Source organism: Drosophila innubila (genome assembly GCF_004354385.1).
Source record: "Drosophila innubila isolate TH190305 chromosome 2L unlocalized genomic scaffold, UK_Dinn_1.0 5_B_2L, whole genome shotgun sequence".
Classification (NCBI taxonomy): domain Eukaryota; kingdom Metazoa; phylum Arthropoda; class Insecta; order Diptera; family Drosophilidae; genus Drosophila; species Drosophila innubila.
This window is the reverse complement of record NW_022995373.1, coordinates 1,188,567-1,197,873: the sequence shown is the minus strand read 5'-3', so window position 1 is coordinate 1,197,873 and position 9,307 is coordinate 1,188,567. Positions and strand designations below refer to the sequence as shown.

At 35.6% G+C, this 9,307-nt stretch overlaps 1 long non-coding RNA gene across 1 annotated transcript; it reads right to left on the bottom strand.

Annotated features, from left to right (window-relative positions):
* Nucleotides 1-2,392: 2,392 nt before the first annotated feature.
* On the bottom strand, nucleotides 2,393-3,227 carry LOC117782691. The gene is made up of 2 exons (XR_004617316.1): nucleotides 3,122-3,227; nucleotides 2,393-2,743 (listed from the first exon to the last, which is right to left on the bottom strand). It is a non-coding gene; the product is annotated as an uncharacterized LOC117782691 (long non-coding RNA).
* Nucleotides 3,228-9,307: the final 6,080 nt, after the last annotated feature.

The following is a 9,307-nucleotide window of genomic DNA, read 5'->3' as shown; positions in this document are numbered from 1 at the left end:
ACAGGATATCTAAAAAAAAAGTTCATACTAAGACTTTATTTTCACCCGATCGGTCCTATGACAGCTATATGATATAGTGGTCCGATGTGAACAAACTTTGGACAGGATATATAAAACCAAGTCATATCCTTATTGTATTAGTTTTCTTTAGATATCTCATAAAACAAAAAAGTTTTTTATACTAAAACTTGATTTTCGACCGATTGTTCCTATGGGCGCTATATGGTATAGTTTTCTGATTGAAAAAAGAAACAAACTTGACCTGCCTGCAATATAGAGGAATCTACATACCAAGTTTGTTCTTATAATTTGGATATGAAATGTTTTATTTCGATTTGTGGGCGATAAAGGGGCGTGGCCAAATTTTGAAACGAACTTGATCTGCTTGCAATATAGAGGAACCTACATACCAAGTTTGGTGTCTGTATCTCTTATAATCTCTAAGATCTAGGCGCTCATACAGACGGACATGGCTATATCGACTCGGCTATTGATGCTGATCAAGAATATAAATACTTTATAGGGTCTGCCACGCCTCCTTCTGCCTGTTACGCACATATTCGTTAAAACAAACCCAATAGACCCCTGTACTTATTTTAAGTACGGGGTCTAAAAACTAGTCGGAAAGGCTATAGTCGAGATCCCGACCATAGGATACCCGTTACTTATTTCAATATATATAAAAGAACTTTAAAGAAAATACTTGTATTTCTTTGATAACATTAAATCGCCATAACCGCCGTTCTACTTATTCGATCTTGATGTGATTCAGTGGGATAATAGATAATACTAATATATAACGTTAATTATCACAAAAAATGTATTATCTTAAAAACTATGGGTGTGGTGGTTATTCGGGATTTGCAGGGGGCGCAGAAGGGCGTGAATTGAATTTAAAACAAACTGGGGTATATAGAAACCTGTGTGCCAAATTTGGTTACTGTATCTCTTATAGTCTCTGAGATCTGGGCGCTCACACAGACGGACGGACAGACACACATTTCTGTATCGACTCGGCTGTTGATGCTGATCAAGAATATATATACGTTATATGGTCGGAGATCCCTTTCCCTGTTACAAACATTCCAACGAACACAATATACCCTTTGACTTATTTTTTAAGTAACGGGTAAAATTATCCCAATAAATTCAGTTGATTTAATTTTGTTAATCCGTATCATTGATGAACAATGTTTTGTGTATGTTATGCCTTTATAGCAGTCTTATAGCCTTTTCCACGACAGCACATTTGGCACATTCTACGCCATTTTCATCATTCGGCCCGAATGTGGACTTAATTTCAGTACAATTTCCGAATGATCATTATGGCTCATTCATAATGAATGTTAAGATTTTTTTGCCATTCGCCCCGGAATTCAGTATTTTTTTTATCGAACGTCCGATTTTTATCGATAAACTCAAGAGAAAAAAGCAATTATCACCTAAACCAGCTGTTTTCTTAAATAAAAACGGTAGGCATTAAATTTGCGCCAATTATAATATCAAAATAAATATTGAAATGTGGTTATTGTCAGCTTAATATAATTTGTGCACAGAAACCGAATAGCTGATTTGCTTTGGGTGAATGGCAAATGTCTTAACAGTTTCACATTTGGTCGTGGAAAGCCACATAGCCACATTCAAATGTGAGCAAATGTGATTGGTCGTGAAAAAGATATTTTTTGCGTTCCTTTGCAAAAATAAAATGGCACTTAGTCGATCTGATCTTAACCTGTTTCTTTTATTGGTCAAAGTGTTTGCAAAGTGTGAAACTAAGCAACCGATGTTTTTGTCAAACTTCAATGCAACGATGAGCATGGGTATCAATAAAACATCGTACAACATCGCGAAACATCGTTTTTTTAAATCACTATCACTAAGCAAATAACCTATAGAGAAGTCATTTCATACAACGTAAATGCCTCCAAAAATGCGTCCACCGGGGAAATTTTCTATGGAACTTGAAACAAGAACCGGTTCTTTTTTTCTTATTAGTTATTGGAGGCATGTCAACTGTAAAGATATTAAAAAGCGTAGGACTTAGCCCGCTGCCCTGTAGAACTCACGCTCTGATGGGGTAAACTGAACTTCCCACACCGTTCACGTGCACCAGAAAGTCGCTATTCCGAAGCTAACATATGAGAACGGTCAAAATGCAGGGAGAAAGGACCTTCCTTAATTTCAAAATAAAATCTTTTCCGAATTAGCCTTTTCTCCTGCAGAAAAGTAAGGGCCTCGCCAGAAAAAAGAAAGTTCCGACTAAGAAATAAACGGGCATCATTAGGGTCCGTCCTAGTGATGTAAAAATACATCGCAAGATCGACAGCTCGATTTCCGCTGAAGCGATTAAATCATGAAAATAATACAAGGCATGAAAACAATACAAGAAAAATAAGATTTGTAATAAAAGTTCGCGTATATATTGTGATTACAATTGCGTTTTCAAATTAAAAGTATTTTTTTTAGAGCAGCTGCAATAACTTGAGCGAGCTTGCGTTTAAAAATCAACATGTTAGCCTTCTTGGGGAGAAGAACACGGTATCATGCTGCAAGAAAATGACTATCGGGAGGTGATCAGAGCTTAGATCCATATGACTTTCCATACAAAAATTTTTATTTGGGATCCCTTTGTATACGGCAAAATCTATGTTGCTCGGCGAGCCACGTGCTCCACGGGTTCTGATCCATGATGACAGAGCCAGAATCAGACAAGAACAGCTTTTCAAACGAGGCTAGAGTCGAGCTGAAAAAAAATAAAAATATCAAATATCGAATAAAATATCGTATATATCATGTTATTGAAATCTGTAAATTTTACACATTGTGTAACTTTTCAATACTTTTTCGTAGTCAGGGGTGGGTCTTGCATTGCTCTGTACCTTTGTTCAGTACAAATTGTTGTTGTCAAGTCTAGTATTTTTAACCAAATAACAACGTTACTACGTTTTTTGAAAAGCCTAATTGGAAAGATTTACGGACTAATATTCTCCTCAATATTCTGAAAATTGTAAAATGATAGGTTATTGATTAGAAAAATGCAGTGTAACTGATAGTGACTACAAGTTATATAGTAAGAATTCAACATGCTAATCAAGTGGGTCTCATTGTGAGCTCTACCAACATGTTTTTCCTCTTTAGATCTTTCTCACAGCTTTAAAAACATCCCGGTCCCCCTCCCATCACTATATGATTTATTTGAACAATTCCAAATCTTGTGTTAATTGTGCTGATGGACTTTAACCCTCAGACCGAAGCGCTGATTGACCCCGTCTCGGGCTAGTTTCTTGATGCACAGCTGTCACGGCTCCTGAATCATTTGGGTAACCGCTTCGAAGTTGGAATAGCACTTGAGAAATTCTGTTTATATTGGATTGGAAGGAAAGTTATAAGCCCCTCGGGATAGGCACATGCATGCGCACATACTTAAGAGCAGTTGGAGCCACGCCTTATCGGCAACAATTTGATCTTTTGTTTACATTTGAGCATATTTCATTTGTAGCTTTGCTTTTAATTGACATTTGATTTCTTTACGTCCCGCCCTTTTGTCTGGCATCGATCTCGTAGCTGTTGAAACTTCTGTCTTGTGGAAAAATTAATTTATGCGTACATTAACCGTTACTTGATTGTAAGACCCAGACACAGACCTTATCTCAACGTCTTGCAAGCCGATTAAGTCCGCAAACTCTGGTCAACTTTTCAATTGCAGTCAGGGAGAGGGTGGAGAGTTCAACAGTGGTAATTATAGGGCTGAAGCAGTTCCCCTCAGTCTGACTCTGACACATGCTTCGAGTGCTTGTACATACGTACATATATGTTCTTTGTGATTAATTGTCAACATAACGAGTCTGGAAAGTACTTTCATTTTAGGCAACTAATACCATATGGGAATTTTAATTTGATATACCGATAATTTTTTGCGAAAGTATCGTATGTTAAATTTTTTCCAAAATCCACTTTTTGATGCAATTTTGTTCTGAAACTCCAAGCGCACAACCTGTTAAAATATACCGGAAATCGGTATAATTGCGCTAAGCTAGAAATTATAAAATAAATCATATCGGCTAATTTTTTTAACATTTTCGTTTAATTTTCAGCCAATTCCGTTCCCATTTCTCATCGAGCAAAAAATGCATTAAATTGAAAATTGTTTCCAAAATAGTTTCTATTAGATAAATTTTTATTAAATTTATTGTATGTACTACATTTTGTGACAAACTAGCTAAACTATTAGCTCATAAGTGTCGTATGTGTCGAAAATCATTTATTATATCAAAACTTCTTCTTCTTTTTGGTAACAATTAAAGAAGTTCAATATTAATGTGCAGTTCAAATTTGAAAGCGATGTCTTTACCCTAGGCCTAAAAAACTAAAAAAAATAGTTTCCTGAAAAATTTACTTTTTTTAACATACGATACTTTTGCAAAGGAGGTCGATATTTAGCAAATAAAAAAAAATCATTTTTTTTGTCCAAAATATACATTTTAATCTTTTTCATCTCTTAAACAACATTAATTAGTATTTAAAATAATTTTGTTACGCTAATAAAAAAAAATTAATTTTTTTTTTGGAAAAATTTCGTATGATGCCTGGCATAGCGAAAACGTATGTAATTGTACTGCGCTCTTCCTCTTCTATCACCATTTTATTGCGAGGTTGCATCAGATTTTGCACTGTGGCCACACTGTGGTAGTGGGATAGTGGCCAAATGTAGCGAAATAATTTTTTTCTACCACCAAAGTTAAAAAATACCCTAATTTAAGTGATATTTTTGAACACCGCTGGGATAAAAAGTAAACAAATGAAGAAACAAATTTCTCCGGCAATTTATAAGAAATGAACATTCTTTATATGAGACTAAAAACATAAAGATCGGTCGCATATCTTGTCTACAACTCAGCTTTAAAGTTAGAATTTTTTTTTAAATTTGCACATTTATGCGCGCACTGAAAAATGGGTCACCTGGTAACCTGATTTAAAAAATATTTTGGATTTATAATCTTTGAAGATTTCTCTATAAAATGATTTTATTACTTTTACTTTAAATTGAATCTTTCATTTTGGCAATAGATCGTTAACGAAGAACAAAGTATTTATCTTAATTTTTCCAATATCTTGCCTTGATCATGTCTCTTTCCTGATTTTTAATATTTCGATCGATTACGAAATACATCTGAACATCTTTAAGTAATACAACAGTTACATTCCCATTGCAGTTCTATTAAATGACACTTGACTCGCAAAGGTCGAGTGGATTCAGAAGCAAAATAAGTCTAGACTCTACGAGAAATATAATAATTTCTTTCCAAGAAATCAGCATAGGTCAGCAGACAAAGATCCAAGACAGAGTGGGAAGTCAGCGCCAATGATTGTCCAGCAAGGGAGAATCGAGACTTGTGAATTGGCGTCGACTGCTCCCGGTCGATTGAATGAAGACCCCGTTGACGACCCCAGAAGTCGTGCAGCTAAATATAAGCGTATATTCGTATAATCAAAAGACACACACACAGACAATAAACTTGCGTAGGACATACGAAATTAAAGAAAACGAAGACGACTCCAGACGTTGAGGAAGACTCTAGACCTCTGACAATGTGCAGAAATGTTTTCTTCTATTTGTGTTTTTCTCCCTTTTGGTTTTATTTTTCCTTTTTTCTCTGGTGTGTTTTGATTACTTTATGTTGTTGTTGTTATTTTATTCCTCTTTTTTTTTTTTTGATTAATGCGGCTCATCTTGAAATTTTAAACGCACTGCGCATGTTAAACAAACAATTTCCCGTGACAGTGTAAAATGTTTGTCCAACGCCCAACGAGTCGAACAACGGGGATTGGGGCAAGATGAAGGGGGAATGGTCCAGGGCACAAGGGTTGTGGAAGGGGTAACAACAAGCCTAATGTTGTAATATTTAGCTACAGGCCCTCAAGCCACATAACACGATGACTGGCAAAGAACGCGAGTGCTAAATGCAACTTTTGTTACAAGTTTTATCTTTTACACCCTGTACTTTGCACATTTCAAAATTTTAATTGTATTTTATAAATACAAAGATTTACAAACAACATGTTTGGATCTTCTTGCGAGGTATTTATTAGTCGCGCTTTCTTATCTCTCGTTAGTTTTGTTGGAAAATCTCTTCTTGAAGCGACCAGAAGAATCGTGTGATGGATTTCTTCCTGTCATAAAAGCTGTAGAAAGAAGTGCCAACGGTCCGTCTATGTGGGCTGCTCTCGTGATAGAAGTTGTATTATTTCTTTACATACTTCCACTTTTTGTCTGAAATTATTATTCAAAATGCGTGTACCAGATGTAGATTCAATGTGGGACGAGAGGTGAAGTATGCGTGGATGAATGTGGGTGGTGGAAATAGTTGCTTAGGGAAAAGCTAGCAAAACTTAAAAAAAGTTTTTTCTTGAAATAAAGTTTAGCGTATTTATTAAATTCAAATACCAATATCCTCCGAAACAGATTAAGATTAAATTTTGCTTAAGCAAAACTTAATAAGTTTACGGAACGACCAATTCTGAACACTGATTACGTTCTGAATATCTGACACAAACTGATAAACGAAAATATAAAAATTATTTTAATAATAGTTTGTTTGATAATATAAGCTTTGTCGCCCCTTCTCCCCCCACCTTGCTGTTGTCTAAAATTATGATTTAGATTAAAAAATAACGTTACATTTGAGTTAAAATTAATAAAATAAGTGCTTACGTATGAACATGTCTGTTAGTATATATTTTTTAAAACATAAATTTTTAATGTTTAATTGAATTACTATACCGTTACGTTCGTACCTACCTCGTATATGGTACCGGAAAAAGAATATGAATAGAACGAAATAGAACGGAAAGTACCGGATTTGTTTGCTTTATTTTGTTGTATGTTTGCTGACAGATACAGAGCGCGGCAGGTGATCCACTCCAAATAGGCCTATAGGCGAAGAATAAGGCCTTTTAGAAGAAGGAGACTCGATTACTTGACAATGTGCTGCAAGACCTAAGATAGGACCACTAAATTCTGTTAAAGGATTTGCCAACCACTGCTTCTTCTTCCCATGAGTCCTAAGTGACCTACCCGGGATATCAAAGCTTTCAAGCATTCTTAACTTAATCTTAAGATCTTAACTATCCTGGTAAATTATCCACATAATTACTGTGTGTGTGTGTGTGTCAATGTCGACATTATTTCAAAGGATTCTATCATGCAGTTGTCTCTATAATAAATATTCAAAACACAGCCCAGGCAGTTCTCATTTCAAAATTATTGAGCTTGTTTTGATTTCTTGTTTATGTTGTTGTAGTAGTCCGGTTTTACAGTTTTAAGTTACTGCTTTGTTTTTTGTATGCCTTCTCCGGTCGTTGACAACAGCTGTTCCATATGTTGTAATTGAAATAAACATATGTATTTTGTTGCTTTTCTTTGGTACTGATAAGAACAAATTCCTGCAGATTGCCGCGCAGTTGTTTTGTTTTATGTTTCATTTGCAGTATCATCAGTAAAACTAATCAATTCCTCGATTTCTTGCTGGCTTGAATTAAATTATTGTGGAAATAAATGTTTTAATTTAATCTCTCTTCCCTGCATGCAATTTTATGCGACACTGATTATTTACAGCGCCCTGTTAAGGCCACCACACGCGGCGCTGTTAACAACTGGAAACAGAGAGTAATGAGAGCGAATGAGCTGATTTTGTTGTTGCTTGCTCTCTAGCAAAGACAGAGACAAAACAATAACAAGAGAGCTGCGCATGACTTGTGTGTGTTTGTTTATGTGCCTTTCAGATAAAATGACTTTGCTCCAAGTGGCGCTTAGAGGGTTGCCAGACTGCCCGATTTGATTATTCTCAGCAGCGCTGATCACTGCAACATTTTTAATGGTAAACTCGAGGGATGAAATCCCAGTGTTTATATGAAGGCCAATACATTGAATAAGTACCGTGCAATTTCGATAACCATCAGTCATATGCGGGTTTGATTGCTTGAAAAGGTTCGCATTTCGTTGAATTTATTTAATTGACTGTCATTATGGTCATAAAGGGTTGGTTCAACATGATCGATCTATATGCACACATATATTCAATGCGTGTTTTTTGATATGTTTAGTTTAATAAATTCGAAGTAATGCAAGTCTTAGAGAAAAATCGCTTTTAGATTTATATTCACCTACACGTTTGTAAATACATATGTAGGTATGTATGTATGTAGTTCGATGTGAAGTATATTACATATGTATTGTCTTTCACTACAGACTTTGAAAATATCATGCCACGGTACTCTCTCGTGTGTCGTCACAAAACCCCAAACATCAAAAACCTGCTCTAACACACTCACTTGTACATAACTCTGTAAGCTCACCCACACGCACATCTTTGGCACCGTACAGCACTCTCTCGAGAGCACGGTCTCTCTCCCCATGTTGTTTTTTGGTTGGTCGCTCTCATTCAATTATGTTCTGCTGGCTTTTCGTTGCGTTTACTCTTGTTTTGGGTTCCGTTGTTGTTGCTGCATTGCTGTTCATGCTCTCCCGCTTTTTCTCTCTCTCGCTGTAGAGGTTGGGCTCCAACACTGTGTTTTCAGTGACTGTGTATTTCTTCGTGAGCTGTACTTTTCTTTGTTATTGCTTGTGCTTTTGACTTTTGGATATACTCTGTAAAATAACTATGCAATTTGAATGTGGTATTATTGTAATAAAAACAAGTAAGTACAAGTCTATTAGATCTGAAGACTTTCTTCTAACAGCAGTAGCTATTACCATGTTTATACAGTGCCTTAAGCTGCTTTAATTGAAAGCGAGTTTCCTTGAACCGCCTTTATAAACACTTTTTTAATGCGCTTTAACGTTAACAGTGATTTAGCGAAGCTCGCTGAAACCCGTCGCTAATTTTTTACTCTACTTTAAATATACGTATAAACACTTATCGCATTGAAAATGTAAAATGTAATATATTCTAAATATTTAATTAATATACAATAATAACAAAATAAAGTCGCACGGATAAACACTTAAAAAAATGTGTTGTAAAAAAAAACGATTTAAGTTAAAATCAGGTTGAGCTGCTTTATAAACGTGGTATATATTCTGTCAAATCATTAAAAAACGCTTCCTCTTCGTTAAAGTCCCTGAACAACCACTATAATACTGTTACAGAGTATTTACGTAGTCGTGGTCTTTTAATAACTTGTTTCTACTTGTTTCCTTTGCCTTTGTCCGTTGCTTGCAGCTGCTGCCGTCTCTGCCGCGTTTACTGCTGCTAGTCTCTTATTGGATTTCAGTTCAGAAAATTTGTTCGCGCTGTGCGGTTGTGTG